At 39.9% G+C, this 21,231-nt stretch overlaps 1 long non-coding RNA gene across 2 annotated transcripts; it reads left to right on the top strand.

Annotated features, from left to right (window-relative positions):
* On the top strand, positions 1 to 5,169 carry LOC115773951 (uncharacterized). 2 transcript variants are annotated; one of them, XR_004019148.1, is made up of 5 exons: positions 1 to 160; positions 1,454 to 1,554; positions 2,559 to 2,711; positions 3,438 to 3,539; positions 3,922 to 5,169. It is a non-coding gene; the product is annotated as an uncharacterized LOC115773951 (long non-coding RNA). The 2 variants fall into 2 exon arrangements; XR_004019149.1 differs by lacking the exon at positions 1 to 160 and adding an exon at positions 590 to 619.
* Positions 5,170 to 21,231: the final 16,062 nt, after the last annotated feature.

Here is a 21,231-nt window from a genome sequence, read left to right as displayed (position 1 = left end):
GAGAGAAAATTGAATAAATCCAACTTAATGGAATTGGTCAATTTTTAATTGAAAAGCACTTCCTGTTAACCGCGCTTTTTGAATTTGGCAGACATAGCCACAAAACATGCAGACGGGGAGTTACCCTCTACCTCTTTACTCATCTATCTGGTTGACTACGGTAAGGAAACTTATTTTGTTTGTACTGGGCTGGTGAGGACAATGCATAGGTATGGTGTATGCTGCATTATAATACAACATGAGCAGTCACAGAGAAAGAGAGACCCAGCAGCAGAAAGCTGGCTTCTGTTAGCTAAGCCATGTTAATATAGGCTAGTACTGTGGTAGCGTTTCGAACCGTTCGTATTGCTGACAAAAGCACAAGCTTTTATTTTAAAAGATATTGGTTAGTATTTCCGCTATTGTGTTGCCCATGTTCCGTTTATGTTAGTGATATGTCCTCGGTATGTACTTATTAAATCCTGCCGATAAGCATGTTGGGGTTTGTGTTACGATTAGACACCTTTCCATAACGGGAAATTATCAGGGCTAAGTATAGTAAGCATCCATGTTCCAAACTCTACTTGCTGCACTTCCGTTAGCTTTACTGCCTCTTTGTGTTGGACCGTTTACCACGCAGGTAACGTTATCACTTCTCTCTGTTCTTTCGCTGTTTTGTCATAAATGTTAAGTTACCTTGAAAACGCATTAAGTCAGTGTATCAACAGTTACGTTTTAGAGCTTCAGTTTTATTAAGGGTTACTGTTTATTAATCTCCCGCCAGCCGCGAGAAGTCATATCAGGGAGGCGAGCTAACACGACGGTTGCGTCAATTTTCTCATTTAAACGCGAAACAGTACAATACAATTCTTCTGAAAACATTTGAGTAATGCGGTACCATATCTTTATTCGTTTTGTGTCCAGCACAGCCAGGTTTGATAGTTTAAAAGTTTCGCGAACTTCAGCCAGGCAGGGGTGGTGGTGGTGAAATAATATAAAAGATAAAAGTAGGTTAATGCGCAAGCCTGATGTGAAGTGATGCAGCTTGATGTGATGCCTGCTATAAAAACCTCCCTATTAAAATTAATTTGTTCTACCTTTGCATAAAACTCAGTAAAAATGTAGCCAGTCACTTATTATATTATAGTAATCACATGTTCAAGTGTACAACAATTAGGCTTTACAATTCATTAATAGTATGAAATATTTAAAATGGCTTAAATAATGAAGTCAAATTAACAAGTTTTGTTTTGGGAGAAACTCTCAAATCTAGAATGTAGGCTATAATTGTGTAAAAATTTAACGTCTTGCTAGGCTGGATGTCGTCAGTGCACATATAACAAACGGATGCAAATATTGATATACCAACCAGCCCTACAATACAGCCTATGCATGTGATTGATACAGGGATGCAATTAAGCAGAAAGGCACATTTTGTCATTAACATTACTGTGTTTCTCTTACATGTCCCCAGATGAGATGGCAGTGTAAAACCTGCGGATTCAGAGCAACGACAAGGGTGATCTTCTGACCCATTACAGGCTACAGCACAGGACATTTGAAACTGGAAATTCGGTACCTTGTCTTGTTCATGATTGTCCGTGCTCCTTTAACACTTTGAGTGCCCTACGCACGCATCTTTCAAGATACCATCCAGAAGATGAAGCTAGAAGGCCAGAAGTAGTCCTCTGTTTCTCATGTTTAATCTGCTCATCTAAACATCCCACTAAAAAAGAATATTTCCTACACCTTGGCAATCATCTGAGGCATCATGAAAGCGTAGAGTGTGTTTTTGCTGGATGCACATTTAAGACAAATATATATGTCACATTTTTTTCGCACAAAAGCAGAAAGCACAGATCTCATTCAATTGAAGACTTAAAGCCAGATGTCATTGGTGAACACCAGACTTTACCACTGATCATGTAGGTGACAGTGATTATGAGGATACCTGTATAAATCCTCCAGTGGATATATCGAATGAAATACAACAAAGAATTGGCTTACTTCTCTTGAAGTTGGAAAGTGTGCACAACGTTTCTGGTAAATGTATTGATGATTTGGTGGAGGAGCTTCATTTTATATACACAGCATCTGCTCCAGTAATTTATCAGCTAGTTGAAACAAGTTTGAAAAAGAACAATTGTGCCGTGGAAGAAGACATTGTCACTGAATTGGCAGAAGAGCTCTGTAAGTCACATCCTACAAGCAAAGCATTGGGAGTAGATGGGCCCTTTGGTTCTGTTTATAAAAGAAGAAAATATTTCAAGGAACAGTTTGAATTTATCGAACCAGTGGAGTACGTTCTTGATTCGCAGGAGAATCTCAGCTTCCAATACGTGCCCCTTCCTGAGACCTTGCAGCATATATTGACTAATAAGGATATTTCACATGAAGTTTTAAAAAAAAGACCAAGCTCATCCACTCATTATGAATCATTTCAAGATGGGGAATATTTCAAACAAAACCCATTTTTTGCTGTAGAGGAACCAAGAATAGCATTAATTCTCTACATTGACGATTTCGAGGTTGAGAAGTGATGTAATACCACTGTCTGTCTTGTTGCCTTTTTGTTTCAGATCAGTGCTGAATTTCAGAGAATAACCACTGTACAACTGGAACCCAAATTTATGTCTGGGTTGGACCTTCACACTCCCAAGCTACTGAAGCTGTTTCATGCTAAAGGTGGAGCACTTGGACAAAGACTGTAGATCATAATGGAGCCACTGGAGGTACAATACTTTTCAAAATTAAAAGTCGCTTTGTTCCGTAAGATTTCCAGGCAACATTTTTTTCTTTACACTCAAGGTGGCAAAATCTAATAAAATTTTGAAAGTACATGTCTAGATAATATTTTATCATGATGATTATAATTCTTTATTTATCTATTTGTGAGTTTTGTGGTTATGGAGTTAACCGCTCTATACAGTGATTGGGATTTTAGGTGCTGTCAGTATATATTTGACTTTAGGCTCCATTTCAAGATAGCAGTTATCATTTTATCACCATGTGTTCGATATTATTGTAAAGTTTTTTTATGTAGTACCTTTCACAGACCAGGCATTACAAAGCTAAAAGGACCACACAAACTCTTCAAACTAAGGTGCTGTGGAATGAAGTTTGTTTTTTAGCAGTGTAATATCAGAACTAACAGAATTATGACACTGCACTGACTCCATTTATAAGAACAGAAAACACACACATACACAAAAATACTGCCATGAACTCAAGGATTCACTAAATGTATATTTAACTCTATAGTGAAGCAGGCAAGTAAAATACTATCAGAATTTAAAAACATGATGACCAAAATCACAAAAATAGGATCTAGGTTGTACAAAACCAGAATTGTCCCCTAAGTGTTATGTGTTGACATTTACGAATTAATAGAACATCTACAGTGATTTTTTTTGTTTTGTTTTTATGATTGGCTTATCAGTTGTTGCATTCCTCTCCAGAACTCCACGTGCCCTAGGGTTGAGACGGCCAGAGAGGTTGTCCTTCGGTGCCTTATAGAATACCTTGGAGAGCATGGGGAACATCTCATCAAAGAGTTCAGTGTAGGTGAACTTAATTTGCATTAACCTAATTCAAGGATTGTAATTCCTTGATTAGAGGCTGTCAAGTACATTGGTATGTGATGTGTAACCAAAACTGTTTTCGTACTCTTTAATTTTTGCCCTACCAGAACAGCTTCAGTCTGTTGAATCAATTCTAAGGAGCACTGAAGTTGTTGGCTGCTGGTGGATGAACTCCTTCTGGTTTTCATGAGTGATCAGTGAACAGTGAATAAGGGCCCTAAATAAACATGAACTTAAAATTTTGCTTTAATTTGTCATTCACCCTTACATTGACATGGGTGACATAGAGCTCTTTAATAAAAATCTTTGTGATGTGTTGTGCAGTTTTTTTTTTAAGTGATATGCTACTTTAAAAATAAAGGACATCGAGAACTTGGAGGAACTTGAACAGCTTGTAGTGGCAATAACTCACAAAGGACATAGCCTCCACAAGCGACAGCCCAAAGGAAATTGGAGTTGTCATTGAGGGCATGGAAGTCATCAGAGGACTTGGAGATATTGCCAGGACTTGCTGTCTCCTCTTGGGCTTGACCTATGCACTGAATCTCGACTATCCCAAGCAGTTGAAGTACACCTTTGAGGTATTCCAAAAACTTTTCTTGGAACTGGATGCATCAAAGCTGTCAAAGAAAGTCCAGTCCCTCAAGAGCAAACTTCTGGCTTGAACTGAGACTATGGTCGCACACTTTTGTGTGACCCACAAGGTTCAGCTTTAACAAAGCTTGAGAATTGAATGTTTGAAGGTGCCAAATGTCAGTGAAATTTCTGTTGTGGTCAGTTCACGGTAAAATGTTTATGTACAAATTGTTCTTTTACATGTTTTCTGTTGGGGCAAGTGCACTTTTCATAGATTTGTGCTTTTTCTTTGAGATCATAACTGATATAATTTAATGGCTCGCTGTGCTGAGGAAGCAAGCATAGGATTTTTCTTTTCGACAAGACAATTCTTTCAGTTTATACAATGACCATAAATGGTCTCCTCTCTTATTTGTCACAAGCATTTAATTTATTTGTAATTTTAGCCAGTGGAGTATGCTCTTGATTTGCAGGAGAATCTCAGCTCCCAATACATGCCCTGCCCCTTCTACCTTGCAGCATATATTGACCAATAAGGATATTTCACTTGAGGTTAAGCTTATCCATTCAGAATGAATCATTTCAAGATGGGGAATATTTCAGACAAAACTATTTTTTTTCGTTGTAGAGGAACCAAGAATAGCATTCATTCTCCACATTGATTATTTTGAGGATTCCATTAGGAACATTGTGTAAAAAAACAATATCACAGCTGTTTATTGGGTATTAGCAAATATACCACCTGGATTGCGCTCTATACTTTGTGCAATAAACTGGTCTAGTCTCTGCAAGGCTGTTGGTGCTAAAAGATTTGGCTATGATATTGTGTTAGAGCCTCTCAAAAGATTTGTGTCTTAAAAAGAAGAGTTTTGTATGTCTAGAGTTTTTGTTGCCAGTGATGGAAAGAATTTTAAAGGGACAGTATGTTGTATGGCAGCAGACAATCTTGGTGCGCACTCTCTTGGTGGACTTATTGAAAGCTTTACAGGTCCTTACGTTTGCAGGTTCTGCTTAGGACATCGTTCTGAATACCCCTTAAAAACTTCTGTTGTGGTGGGTTCAAGGTAAAAATGTTTACAAATTGTTCTTTTACATGTTTTCTGTTGTGGCACATGTACTTTTCAAGGATTTGTGCTTCTCTTTAAGATCATAACTGATATAATTTAGCGGCTCACTAAGGTGAGGAAGCAAGCATAGGATTTTTCTTTAAGATAAGACAATTATTTCAGTTTATACAATGACCATAAATGGTCTCCTCTCTTATTTGTCACAAGCATTTAATTTATTTGTAAATTTATGTCAGTAGGACAGTGTAGCCATGCCCTAACGTTTTTTAGTTCTTCTCGACAGGTCCTCTGGCAACTGTACTCATTTTTGTTTTCACAAAAATAGTGTTCAAGGTCAGCATTTGTAAAAGTTTGCAATGAAATGCTATAATTTTTATAATTAAAAGTGTTACTTTTGGCAAGAATTTAATGTATGTTCTGTTAATTGAGTTTTATTTACTCTGTACTTCGTGGTACCCATTGTAATCTCACCTTAAAATGTGGGTCATGAGATAAACACAATATATCTAAGTAAGAATTATATTTAGATTTAATTAAATCCACTAAGTAAATTCAAGTAAATTCATTGATTAAGATATATCATTATTACTCAATTACATGGTACTTGTATGTAGAATTTAATTATGTTTTATTAGTACTTTTTACTAATTTAGACATTTCTCTTTTTGATATCTACTCAATATTTTTGTTTAGGTTTTAATTAATTCCTTTATGTATTTTAATTAAATCTACTCATATTAAATGGTTAACTCCAAAGGGTCTCATTTAATTAAAATTTACTCAATTACAAACAAGATTATATTTAATTAATAATATTGCGTGCAATCTGTTGCCTCAATTTTATTGAGTAAATATGGTATATCTTTTTTTACAGTGTAGTCTCTGTTTCTTGTGCTGTAGTTTAAGTCCTTCATTGGCTATGGAAAGATTTCTCTTTCCATAGCTATTTCCTGTTTTATTTTGGCAGTCCTTTGTTGTGTCGTTGTATTCAGTTTTGCTTCTCTTGTTCAGTTGTGCTCCCTGTGTGTGTGTGTGTGTGTGTGTGTATTGTCTGTGTTCTTTGTCATGTCATCTCACTTAGGTAGTGTTTCCTGGTTTAGAGTTTCCTGTGTGTTCCTAGTTGTTGAGCTTTCCTAGTTTCCTTGTACCTGATGTACAACCAGCAACAAAGCTGTGTATTTCTGAGTTCAGGCTTTCCCTCCTGAGTCCTGTGTTTGGGTCCTTGGCCTGCCTGCCACACTGCAGAATCATGGTTCAATCCAACCGGTTTACTTGCTGTTCCTGTGGTGACAGCGTTTTGTTGTTTTCACACAGTGGTCAGGTTGCATGGATAGACTAGTAGACCTTGCTGTTATGCTTCATTTGTGGTCTTCTGGTGCAGCCGCACCATTTTGTGGTATCACAGTGTAATAACATATTTATGGCTCTTCATGTAGCAATGGGCCCAATTGCTGACCACTTGTATTCAATATTATTCCATTGACGCTCAGCAATTCTGTATGCTGAATAATTATTATTTATGTATTACAAATGGCTTATTTACAGGTGTGTAATTAGGTGCATTTGCATAGTTATGCAATCTTTTGGATAAAAAGAGCATGTCCAACATTTCCAAAAGCAGGTCAAACACCCTAAATCAGATATTTCTTAAAAAGCTTGTGGCCTCTAGATTGGAGATGTGTTTTGTGTACATACAGTCTTCGTACTGCGTCCGTTTGTACTCTTTGGCATCGCCCGGACCCTGAAGAGTCCCTGGCTGCAGGCAAGAGGGCGCCACCTTACCAGAACTCCATGGCGGAAGTTATGCTGTACCGTAAATCATGTGACCTTAATAGCGGAAATGGGTCTTTTTTGTGTGCTCATGATGCAGCTGGTGGATACATTGAGTGGGTGGGCCTCTTGCTGTGATATGTCAGCGCATATGTTTGTGGATTTACTGAACTGGCTAGAACCCTGCTGACTGAAGGATGGGATTTTATTAATTCAGTCTGTTTATGTGTTTTGTTACTTGCACAGAGTACTAGATGTACAGGAGTATTCGTTTCTCTTTACATTTTAACAGCACAGCTGTGATTCTTTTGATATGGATGAAAAAATCATTAATTTATTTGAGGATCATTATTATTTAAATATGCCAATAGTTTATTTTTGAGCAATTTCTCATGTACATCTACAGCTGAATGTTTATAAAAGTGTCTGTGTGACATTTTTTACATGTAGCTTTGACTCAGAAGTGCCTTTTTGTTTATACCTTTTGGGAAGAAAAAAAAAATCGTATATCACCATTCAGCTAAAAAATATAGAAATATAATTTTTGGTCCATATCGCCCATCCCTACAATGGAGTATTATGAGGGGACCCCCAAATCAAATTTTGCATATAGGACCCCTTCAAGGCTTGGGCTGGCCCTGCCTGACACAGTGAACGCACGCACGCACGCACGCACGCACGCACGCATGCACACACACGCACACATGCTATAAAGTCTTAGATGATTTTGGTTTTTGAATTCATAAAGCCAATTTATTCCACAAAGGTCAAAACAAGTCTCATTATGCAGCACAATAGTCACTTTAATCAGACTTCAAAGAGAAGCAGCAGTTCCACTGCTGCTACAGAGTCAGCATCTGGCTGTGTTTGTAGTTTATCACAATATTCAGGTTAAGGTCTGTGCATATATTCAGAGTGGTTTGGGGTGGGGGTGGAGGGTGGGGGACAGAGAGCAATAGAGGGGAGGTGGGGGTGGTTATGACAAGACTAACTGATTTTAAAGTCCCTTTGAAGTCAGGAGTGCGTGAAGCATAAAATAGTTTTATTTTTTGTGCTCAGAGGCACACATGCACGTACAGAAGTGTGCAAAAGTCTAGAGCCCCCCCCCCTCTAATTTTATATTTTGCTTCCAAGGACCCAGACATGCAAAGGGGCCCAGAGCAACAGTTCCCCAGGCGATCTGAAGTTTTTATTTGGACATAATTTGTGTTTTCACTCATTTTCAGTCCAGTCTTTGAACCATTTTAGGCCACTTAACACTGACCTACAGTTTGGCAAAACCTTAACAAAATAAAAGCAAGCCACTTATTAAATAAAAAGATTCACCCTTATATAAGAGTTATAAAGGAGGATATTAATGATAGAGAATTGTCACGTGCCATAAGCAGAAGGAAATGGATGGATGGATCTGCCACGTGACTTGCTCATCACTCAAGAGCTGTTCGATATCTTGGACATGATACAACTACCAGCTGCTAGGGAAAAATGGTTCGTCACAAAGTCACAAACAGGGTCTTGCACCAAAAATCTTCTTTTGATTGCTTTGGCTATTCCCAAATCATTGTGGTTGCCTGCAGTTTGTATAGAAGGTGCCAACCTAACTTGTTGCCCAACACTTGCTACTAGTCGAGTGGTAATGAATGTTGGAAAAGGGCGACGCAAACTGAAAAACGGACAACATTCACCTTCAAAGTAAAATTGTGTCTTACTGCTGCAGCCACATGCAATTCAAAAGGTGCAGCTTTTACTTTGAAGGCACTTTTCACAGTTTCACTGATGTTTCCATGCAAACTTCGGATAACTGTGGCAATCTGCTCACAACCAAAGCAACTGCAAAGACTGGGGCATTATTCATTTGACTCTACATCATCATATGTCCAAAATGGCAGACAAGTTAAGGTCACATGGTTAGCAGTCATGTGACTGCAAAACCTGAATAGAGACTAAATAAATAAATACATTTGTAACAGGCTGTAAAACACGTTATTTTCAGTGGTAAAGTTGTGCATTTTAACACAGGAGCCTATGGGCACTGACTCACTTTTGGAGCCAGCCTCAAGAAAAAGATACTGAAAAAAATGATCTTTTAACATTTGTTTGGCAGTCGGATGAGTCAGGACGCAGGAGGAGGCAAGCTCATCACTGAGCTCAGAGATGTTTGTGTACGACTGCCAGAGACAGCGCAGTGACAGGCGGTGCAAGCAAACAGCTCTGACAGGATGCAAAAAGGCCTTCCCTGGTGTTAAATCTCTCACACACACACACACACACACACACACACACACACACACACACACACACACACACACACACACACACACACACACACACACACACACACACACAGCAATACATATACAGGCTCACCTTCTGCACATTCCCTTCATGCACACGCAGCAGATGGGATAAAGAGCCCTCTCGTCACATGTGCCTTTTGAAGATATGAGGCGTCAGCATGGTGGATTGCACTGAATGATTTCACAGGAATGATTCAAACTATAATGAGGTATTTGATGGACACATTTATTACATAATATGCAGTGCAACCTGATTTTCCTGTTTTTTATGCGGCAATCTGTGCCAACGGCTGTGTAAGCAAGAAGCAGCCACACAGAATCTCGCTAACAGATGATTAACTTTATAATAATCTAATGATAATAATCTTAAGGGGAAACTTTTCAGTAGGCCTGTTTTCTGTCATATATATAATGTTACAATTCTGGATAAATAATTGTAATTACCCTCTCCAAAAATGTAAGTAAAACTTTCACATCCACGCGCAGCGTTTTAACCAAACGTTTTATTGTAGCTGCTCACAAACAAAAGAAGAAAATGTATTTATGAGTAATCATTCTGAGCCAGACTGATCCACAGCTTTTTATACTCTTGGCTGTATATGACATCAGTGAGCATGGATAGCACTAATGTAGTCATCACAGGAAACAGAGCAACTCCACCCACCTGCTGTTCAAACCCTCAGTTTGTGAGGGGCAGCCAATCAGAAGAAAGATGAAGTATGGGTAACTGAGGGGCTGCATTAAGGTGGCCAGGAAACAGGAAGTTCCTAGTTTGTTCCCAGAAGGTTCCGTATCATACTTGTACAGGTGGCAACATGAGATTTTGTTAAACTCTTACATTAGGCGTGTAATTTCTACTTACTGGTGCCAAAATGAATATATGAGTTTGTGGATAACAGAACTCAACCCTACCCATAACTTTAAAGGGGTTGTCGGTGTCAAGAGCAAAATCTAATCTAAAATGCACTAAACTGAAACTGAGACTGCAAACCATCAGACTGGTAAAGGCCATAAGGTGGTTCCATTGCAGTCAGAGCATCTCATTTCACAATCTGTGGAAACTGTTCCCATCTACTGTAACCAGTATGTGAAGCACTTAACAGCAGCATCCATTAGGGGATGCTGGAGACCCATGTTAAACATGGGGCTTCCCATTACCTTGGTGATGATGTGTTTTCATTACAGTGCCCTGCAGACTCAGTGCTTCCATAGTTAACCTGGGAGGAAGCAGAGCACGGGGGTCTAATGTGGGGTGAGTCATTAGCCTGAAGGGAACAATTAAGGTCCTTGTTTAAATAGACAATAGTGTATTTGACTGGTCATTTGAGCCGGTGCGTGGGGAATAGGTGCTTAGATCGACCATGCTTACTTGAGTGTCATTATAGTCATCTGTCTGCAAGAGACCCGCCTGGCGTTAGCACCCAGATCATCTTATCACAGCAAGTCTTCTAACAGCATCCACTGAAATCTTTAGGAATTTAAGTCAGAGCTGCAGAAGATATGTGAGAATTTTATTTTCTGTTAACTGTAAGGAAGTTAACATTAAAACTAGTGCAACAAAGCCCTTTCCTTATTTCTGTAATAATAATTAAAAGCTCTATTGATTTAAGGTATATTAGCAGTCTTATGTCAACACTGTGTATTTTTACTGCCATTGCCATTGAAAACTACAGATTTTAACATTCAAGAATTTAAGAAAAGCTGACAACACATTCTGTAACCTGAGTTATTAATCTGTTCAGCTGCTACAGCCGCATCCACACGTCAACATTTTTGTGGTACTTTTTAAGAGAACAACCTTGCTAACTTGGTCGCTAACGAACTCTGCATTTAACCTCACAGAGACGAGGTATAATTAGGTGGTTTGTAGGGGTGTTGTCTACAAATGTAATCGTTTTCAACCTTTTTATGAAACTAACAGAGGTAGTGTTATTGACCACTCAAAGCACTTTAAACTACAAGTCATATTTTAACAATGCATTCATATATTTTGTGCTCTTCAAGCACTTTGTGTGTCTCATATCCATGAACAATTCTGAATCACCAACATGCATGTCTATGGACAGCGTGTGTGTGTGTGCGTGTGTGTGTGTGTGTGTGGTGGGTGGTAATCAGAGGAGGCCAGCATGGGGAGAACATGCAAGCTTCACACAGAAGAGCTGCAAATCAGCGGTCTTCTTGCTGAGAGGCAGCAGCCCCAACCACTCCATCACTGCATCACCTGAAGGAGTGACAATGAATACGTTTAAAGTGATTTAATGCATCCTCCTTCTAACTTTGGTTTCTAGCTCTTTTTTTTTTGCTCCCCACAAACTCCTGAGATAAATAAATAGCAGTTTGGCTTCTAAAGTCTTCACAGGTAGTTGCTAATCTCACCCTTCATTTGTCTCTGGGCAATGTAAACACATCGGACTGGAAATGTTACTGATTTGAGAAGTGATATATGAATAACTGCTAGTTATACTACTCAGTGGCTCTGTGGTGTAGCGGTTACCCCTTTACCTTCCACATGGTTTCCTGGTTCAAGACTAGAAGGTGACACACAGCCTCACAGGGGTCACGAGCTCAGGTAAATGGGAGGGTGGCGTAAGGAACCACATCCAATATGCCCCCCTTCTTTATTCGTTATTATGTTCTGATGTAACTGTAAAAACTGCTTGAAAATTTTACGTTGCCCCACAAAGTTTTAAGGTTTTAAGATGCTTTTTAAAAAACCTGGAAGTTAAAATTCTAATTCTGTCTTTTGTGTTGCAGAACTGTGCGACATATTTCAGTGCAGGATTCTCTGCCTTTGTCTTACAGTGGTTCTGGTTGCATTAACATTTTCATCACTTATGCTGCAAAACACCATGTGACAACATGTCTCCCTTTTTCTTCTTTTTCTATCTTGTGTGTCACTTTTCTGTGTCCGCGCCGTGTTTCAGCTGCGAGGATAAAAAGGAGCCGGAGCCTCCGAGCGCCGACTCTGTCTTTCTCAGTGCCGGTCCTGACCTTGCCGCAGTGTCCCTGAAGATCTTTGTTCAAAACTCAACCATTTCACTGACTGCTGTTACTGAAATATAAAAAAAGAGATGATGGTTTACCCACATAAGAGCAACATTGCTCCACAGCGATGTCCTCCTCACTCCTCTTTCTGTGATAGAAACACAAACCACAAGCACTACTGGAGTCATTTTTCCCTCGGTGACTGCTTTCAGTGCAACTTAAAGTTATTTCAAACCTCATGCATTCCAGTCGTGACATTTTACTCTGACTGTGGAGCTCATTTAAAGCTTTTACTAACAAGATCTTATTCTCAGAATGTCTCCTTTGGGTGCAGTCGGAGCCTCTTCTGACATTTTCCTGTAATAATGATGTTTAACGCGATTTTAGAGAACACATTTAAAACTTTGCTGCTTCCCAATCAGCTGTTTCCTTTATTCATGTTCATGCATGTTGTGTGGCTTGTCAGAAACCTGAGCGCCACCTTTATGAAGTCATAAACTCTTAGGCTTTGATGCTGAGGAGTGTGCTTTCAGTGCACCAGAAGGCAATTACTTACTTTTTGCCATTTGTAGTGTATTGACTCCCTGTAAAGTCGAGTCGTTTCATCAATAAGCACTTGGTGCATCCATTCCTCTTTCAGCAGCCATTTATTGACAGTGAAGCTTTCGGAAGCAACCTCAAATGATGGGCTCCTCCATAAAAATGCCATCTGATCACTATTAGCTTTGATCTGATGGCACTGGGCCATTGTTAACAAACGCTTCGATTGGAAGCTTGCCATACAAAATGAATGGCCATCTGCTGTGGGCTGAGTGGCTGTAAACAGCTTCAGATGGCTGTGTGGAGAGAGGGAGGCATTTATCAGCCAGTCACCATCAGCAGCCTCCCCCCTCTCTCTCTCTCTCTGGGCTTCTCTTTAATGGTTTTGCTCGCTCTGTCACTCTCCTCCTCCTTCTTCTCTAACTTTGTAATTTTCCATCTTTACTTTCACAATAGCCATTTTAGGTGTTTTTTATTTTTTTCAACAGTTTGCGCTGATAAACAAGAACAACTGAATTTTGCAATTATAAAAAATGATGTTAATTAATTGGGAGTTAAGTGGGAATGCTGGTGTTATTCTTTATTTTCTTTATTGACTTTATTATCAAGCAAAAAGATCAAAAACAGTGTATTAGTCCATCTGTCATCTGACTTATGCAGACTGCTCTTGGATTTGAGCTTCCTGATCAGTGGTGTTTAAAGTGGACCCATTGTGCTTATTTCCAGCACCATAAACTGGATTTTTGTACTTGAGTTGGCTCTAAGTGATATCAAAGAATGGAGAACCCTGTCCTTTGATATCATTAGTTGGGGAAAATAATTATTTGATCCTGTGCTAAATTTGCATTTTTTTTTCCGCTTCAATGAAATGAACAGTCTCTAATTTTATGATAGTTTCATTTTAATGGAGACTGAATATCAACCAGAAATCCAGAAAAAACGATTTACACAAAAGTTATAAATTGATTTGCATGTCATTAAGAGCAATAAGTTTTTGATCACCAAGCAAAACATGTCTTGGGAGCAACCCTTGTTGGCGAGCAATGCAGTAAGATGTTTTTTGTAGTTGGTCACCAGGTCTGCTCACATCTCAGGAGGGATTTTGACCCACTCCTCTTTACAGAAACTACAGAAAGGATTCTGTAGGATTGAGGTCTATCTTAGCAGATAAACAGCCCCAAAGCATCATGTTTCCACTGTGGGGATGGTGTTCTTTGGGCCATACTCAGCATTTCACTTCCTCCAAGCAAGTCAAGTTGATGCCAAAAATTTAAATTGGTTGGTTGGTTTAATATGACCAAATCCTGAGGTTCTGACTCACAGGGATTATTTGTATGAATGCTGGCACATTTTTAAAACTTCTGCCATGTTTTTTTTTTATGAGCATCCACCACTGTAACACCACTGTAACTGTAACACCGGTGTTACATTAAATACCTGTTGGATATGCACGTCCATTTTTAGATAGCAAACTAAGGGTGAATGCGCAATAAACTCCAACAGTTCTGGATTTCTGAAGAATGTTAATTATTTTTAGCAATACCTGTCCCATCAGTTTTTCCACACTTAATCATCTGGCCAAATGCTAAATGGATAGCCACTGAATTTTGCACCCTTGAAATATTATTGGTCATCACGAAATGAAGCCTTATACTTCAATGTGAAATTTTAGATTTTTAGCTCAGGGTCTGATGCGCTCATGCCACAGTGAAGCACCCATTGTCCATCTGACCACAATTCACAAGAATCACTCCTCCTCCTCCTTGAGAATAGGTCAGATTTGAGTGAGACTTGCACACAATGATAACCTAATGGGTCTTCACCCAAATTTTATTCAGGGTCAAGGTCACATTTGGTGTTCTAAATTCTGTTGGATTTGTCATTAGTTTATGCAATACAGCCAATCAGTGACAAGAAAGCATCCCTTTTTTTCTGTACTCCACACATTCCAATAATCTGGGAATGATGGTCGATTGTGAGCTGGATGAACTTCTGCACGATGTAATTATGTTCTGCAATATTTCGACTATCTTATGGTTTGTGTGTGCTGCTGGTGTCTTTGGAGCATTTTAATGGAACTGTGTTTTATAGAGCATCCAAGAAGTTCTTCTGTTTTGTTACTTTATTACTTAGTACTAATCAGGGACGCATGTCTGTGTATTATCTTGTACATTATAAATGCAGCTCGCTAACCAACGCTGCTAGCATTAGCTGATAACTTAGCACTTCTCAATCTAACTTAGTGTCACCCACAACATCCAGAAACTCACATTATATGTACACACACACACACACACACACACACACACACACACACACGCACACACACACACACACACACACACACACACACTGTTTCTAGGTCCTTGCATTGTGCATGGATCATGCGCACAGTGTTTTACTGGAATACTTGAATAGATTGAAGCCACTGTAAATGATATTGGCAACAGGAGTGTCCCCACTATGATGAATATCAAAAAGACCACTGGACCTCTCTAGGAAAAGCTATGGATGCACATAAAAATTCCCATTTATTTACTGTTGGTTCGGTCTTTTCATTTAGAAGCATTGGCATCATTTAAAAACTAAGAAAGTTAAAAATCAGTTTGAACTGGCTTCTCTCACTGGTCACATCTCTGTTTGCTGTATTAGCTGCCTCTTTGCCCTGCATCACACACCCAGACACACATACCACCCTTCTCTCCCTTCTCACCTCTCTGCTCTGTCTCCCTCTCTGTCTCTGTGATTGGCTGGCTAATGACACTCTTCCAGATGGCTTGCCTACTGTGGTGTGTGCGTGTATATGTGTGCGTGTGCGTGCGTGTGTGTGTGTGTGTGTGTGTGTGTGTGTGTGTGTGTGCTGGCCAGGTTTGAAAAAGATCTTTCATCTTCTCCCTCTGACAAAAGAATCAGTCCAGTCAGCACAGCTGTCTATCTGCTTCCTCTTTTCCACAGAGTCTCAATTAATCCTAATGTCGTGCTGCACAGCTCAATGCTGGCTCGCGCTCTCTCCCACCACTCTATTTATTCTCGCTTTCTTAACCTATCGCTCTTCTGCAATGTTTTCTGCCCATATAGTCTCATTCTCTCTCCTTTCACTCTGATCCTCGCTTTCTCCTCCCACTCCCTCACTGGCTGGCTCCCTTGCCTCTAAATCTCCACCCTTCTGCTCGATCATTGTTTTCTCCCATCTTCTCCATTTCCCTTCTGTTTCTGCCTTTCTTTCTCCTTCTCTGCTTCTCTGTTTCCGCCTGTCCTCCTCCCTTCTCCTCTCTACCCTCAGAGTCCTCACTCTTTTCATTGCTGTGTAACAGAGTGACATGTTTGGGAGTTTTTCTGCTTTCTCCTCTCATAAGGAATTACTGTCCTGACCTACTTCCATGTGCAGCAGCAGCTGCTGCATACGCATGGCTGAGGCACCAGTTGTGTCACTAACTGTCACAGCAAAGGATGTGCAAAATACCTGACCATCCTCTTGTCATCACATGATATAAATTCTGTAAATACAACACAGTCTTATGGCAGTTTGTGATATAGGCACAACATTTAATCTTTTTTTCTTTTCAGGTTTACATGAACAGGATTTCATCAGACTGGTTTTATTCACATCCATGTACACAAAGAGCATATTTTCCACTTTTAGAAGCAATCCACATGTAGGTGCTGGAGGGGTTGGTGGTGACAGGAAAAACTTGTGCTGCTCACAGCAGAAGCCCTAGTCGGTATGGAGTTTTATGCATTAGTGGCGTTAATTTATTTTTATAGTGGTCTTGAGCGATAGTTCTCTAGGCTTTCTGGAGGTCTTTCAAAGTTTTTCTGTGGCTTGTTTTCATTCCAGTCCTTGTAACTGATCATTTTTAGAGGAATTTTTGTTTTTGTTTGTTTGTTTAAGCTACTTAACACTGACCTGTGAATCATGCAAACATAAAAATGCAGCTAACAGAAGGGATGAACCTGTGCTGTGTCTACACATAACAAACATTTTTTAGGCACTTTGTTACTAGCAGTCTGTCTCAAAACTCATGTGGTCTCATTTCCTTTTCTGAATCTAATAACAATAAAGATAAGACACAAAATAATATTAGGAATAACCAACAAAGTATTCCTAAAGAGCTTGGCATGTTGTTGTCGGAGTCCCACAAAAAAATCTGAAACTGGAAAAGTGGAGGACAAAAGAAGAAGTGGCAGGCCTAAAAAACTATCTACAGCAGATGACCAGTATCTGAAAGCCATGTCCTTAAGCGTTCTCTGCCTTAATGTGACAGTGTGGTATAGCAACTGCACGGCACTGGAGAGGAAACAACTGGCCCGGGTGGTAAGAACAACACAGGGCACTGTGGGCTGCTCCCACCCAGACCTTGACTCTATATATGCAGGCTGGGTGAAAAAAAAGAGCCAGAGCCATCGTCACAGACCCCAGCCATCCAGGCCACAGACTGTTTGCACCACTTCCATCGGGAAAGCGGTACAGGAGCATACGGACTTCCATCAACAGACTGAAGAACAGTTTCTTCCCCAGAGCTGTCAGAGCCATCACCCCCCGCTGCACCACACACAAACATACAACATAGTACTATTGTTTTTGTTTATGTATAGTGTATGTATGTCTTTTTAAACGGTAGCTGCAATGGAAATTTTGCTGAGCGTTCAGTGACAATAAAGCAATCTAATCTAATCTAATCTAATCTAATCTAATCTTAAGAAATAGGAAAAAATCTGGCAAAGACCTGAGAGATGTTCCTGGCCCTTCTTCTACTTTTCACCAAAGCCTCGTCAGAAATGGTCTCAGTAAAAGGGTGGCTGCCATGAAACCGTTCTTGAGGAAGGGAAACAAGGAGAAAAGACTGAGGTGTGCTCAGTTACATAAAACTGGGCTGAAAATCAGTGGTAACTGGTCACGAGTATGTCAGGAACAAGGTACAGCAGTGAGAGTCTGCAGCCATCTGTAAAACACGGTGGAGGCTGTGTCATGGTTTGGGGCTGCATTTCAGACAGTGTTGTTGGAGATCTTGAAAGAATTTATGGAATTATGAATGCAGAAATGCCGAATGGAGTAAAAGCATGTTTTTACATGTCATGGATTGGCCTCCTCAGAGCCCAGACCTCAACATTACCAAAGCAGTGTGGGATCGTCATGACAGAAAATGCAATAAAAGGCAGAAACATCCAAAGAAGAGGTTTGAATGTCCTTCAGGAACCCTGGAGAACTGTTCCTGAGACTACTTAAAGACATTAGAAGAGAACTGCCTCAGAGAGTTCAGGCTGGGATGAAGAATAAAGGTGCTTTATGGAATTGTGAAACTTTATTTTTGCCGTGTGTGTGTGTGTGTGTGTATAAAATCTTTAGTTTCTATGACTGTAGTCTCAAATGATGCAGTAATCTCTAGTATTGTTTGGGCCACTTTGTATTTTTACATTCTTATTCATCACATAATAGCACAAGGGAGGGGTCTCATCCTCCCAGTAGCAAGACAACAACCCCAAACATAAAGTCTGAGTCCTAACATAAGAACAAGAAGTCCCGCTGCAGATGGTCTGTCCCCAAACAAAAACACCCTGGAGTGAGTCTGGGTTTACAAGCAAAGTCACTGAGTCTGCATAAATCCACACAGAAGCTGTTCTCCAACACGCTCAGGGTTCTAGCTAGTGGTTGATTGGGCTGGGGGTAGTGTTAGCTATTGGAATAGCTATTAGCTATTGGAACGGATCACTATCACCCCCCCCCCCCCCCCCCCCCCCCACACACACACACAGTCATCAGCTTAGTCTTATCCATATTTTTTTTTACATTTTGTGTTGTTTTAGGCAAACTGTGACAGTTGCAAACAGAACAGAACAAAAAGCGTACCAACACTTTGTGTGTGTGTCTTTCTGACCTCGTAGCTTTAGCTCACAGCACAGGACACTGGCAGAAATCAGTTTTTTTGACAGTACTGAGTCTCCTTTCTGCAGTAACAAGAATGTCAACAAATAGCCCAGCTGTGGTTAAAAGGACTCTTTTCTGTTCTCTTCATTATGCACGTCTATTATGAACAGCGGAAATTCAATGAAGAATAGAGTTTGGCATTATTATATATCTAGTGAGAACAGAGCTTGGTATTAGAATATGAGAAATGGCAATACTTTATAATTTAAGGTCTATTTCCTATTTTCCCTCTATCCAATAATTCACAGAAAAAAAGGTAAATCCACTCATAAACTGTAACCCTCAGGATCTGTGTTGGCTGTAGTTATTAAAGTATTTCAAATACCTTTCTCATACAGTACTTCATTACTGGCTGATCTTGTAACTCATTTATATGGAGATGAATGGAATTTTTTTTTTTTGCAGCTTCCTTAAAGATAAAGCATGTGGCAAAACTAAAAATAAATAATGATAAAAAATGTTCTTGTGACTGCTGTGTTTCTACAAGAGGTTAAAGGAATGTTTCGTTTTCCCTGATAAGGATTCTCCAACATTCCTGTGATGATGTTAGATGTGAATGAATCTGACTGAATCTATTAGTACATCCTATCATCTGTTTCACTTAAAGAGAGGATGTGTGTACCTAATGAAGTGGCCTGTGAGTGTATGTATATCGTGTATACACACTGAGCCAGGCAGTCAAAGGAGATTCCAGGAAGTTGAGGAGTGAACTTTGACCGCAGGGTGCTGTGATGTACATTTGCGTGACCAATAGGAACAAAGAATGAGAGGAAGCGGTTGCAAATGGTACACATAAAGACCATGAGTGGGTGTTTAAAAAAAGACATAGTACAGATAGAGAGCAGCTGATTTGAGCTTTTGGTACCTCACACTTGCCATCATTGGAGGTAGTCTCAATGCAGAGAGATATCCAGATGAGATTTGCAGCCAGTGGCAATCCCATATCTCCACAGTCTGGGACTGAACTCTGTCCTCCAAGATGACAACACTCACCCCCACAGAGCTGGTTTATCAGAGACTGCCTCCAGAATTTGGGAGTGGAGAGGATGGAATGGCCTCTCAGCAGTTCTGAACTCAACCCAACACTTGTAGGATCAGCTTGGGCTTGCTGTCCGTGCCAGAGTGACCAACACAACCACACTGGCTGACTTGGGACAAATGCTGGCTGAATAATGGGATGCCATCCCACAGCAGTGTGTGACCAACATGAGGAGGAGGTGCCAGGCTGTTGTGGCTGTGTGTGGTTCTTCCACATGCTACTGTTACTTCAGACTACAATCATCCAGTCTAATAAATGGTGCCAAACAAAAGTCGATTGCAGAATAAGCTGTTTGGCATCGGCAGAGAATATTTGGCAAGTTTTTCATGGGGGCAACCTGCTGCTCAACCCACAAATACATTTTCCTTACAAATGTGGCAGCACAGACTTTCTAACAGTGTAAGATTTACTGACAATAAGCATTGTTACAACAAAGAAATAGTCGCCCAAACGCAAATTTCCTCACTTTTTGCGCTAAGTTCAGATTGTTGATTTGGCTGCTCCTAAAGTTTTTGCTCTCTGATAGATTTATTTTGGTTTTTCAGATGGATTGACATCTCTGTGGACCTCATATTGAGAGTTCCAATGAAGACAGAGATACCAAATACAAGTTCTTCACTTGTAATCAACTCCAGACCTTTAAACATCTAAATTTGTCATTGAATAACAAAGGAACAGGCCTCACATGGCCAGAAAACCGCTTGTCAGACAAGTCCTTTTACTTTTGAGGCTCTGAAAATGGGGGACTATGTATAAAAATGGCTGTAATTCCTAAACAGTTAATAAAATGCTTTTGTTAAAGTTTGTGAAAGTCTGCACTTCAATCAAATCACGATGGTTTGATTTAAAATATTCAAAGAGTAACAAAAGTAACAAAAATTGTGTCATTGCACAAATACCTTGAGGATACTAATGTCATGAAACGCTGCGGCTGGCAGGAGTGAGGACCTCTAAGTAGACACCAGAGACACAGGAGTAAACTCACAACACAGCTTTAATCCTGGAGACAGGGTTGCAGACACACAAAGGGAGCAAACTTGAACTGACTGAAGACCACAGGATGAGCACCGATGACAATGACGCGACAAAGACTGGAACACAGACAATATAAACACACTAGGTAACGAGGGGATTAGGAACACCTGGGAGGGAGACACAGGAACAGACAGTACCAAAATAAGACAGGAACTTACATGAATGAACAAAACCCAATACAAATTTGAAAACATAACAGGAACTCAATGAAAACAGAAACCAAAAGAACTAAACACAAAATACTGGGCACATGGCCCAGGGTCATGGCAACTAAATGTAGTATCTGTGCTGATTTCTCACTTTTTGAGCAAGGTACATGATATGCAGTACACAAACCAGATGTATATGTCTCATCGCTGTTTTAGATGATGCTAGCTTGCACAGGTGCACGTGTGCAAACTGGAGTGACTCAGAGCTCCTTGAAGCTTGTGAATCA

The sequence above is a fragment of the Archocentrus centrarchus genome, chromosome 24, assembly GCF_007364275.1.
Source record: "Archocentrus centrarchus isolate MPI-CPG fArcCen1 chromosome 24, fArcCen1, whole genome shotgun sequence".
NCBI lineage: Eukaryota > Metazoa > Chordata > Actinopteri > Cichliformes > Cichlidae > Archocentrus > Archocentrus centrarchus.
The sequence above is the reverse complement of the archived record's forward strand: the minus strand, read 5'-3'. Positions and strand labels throughout refer to the sequence as shown.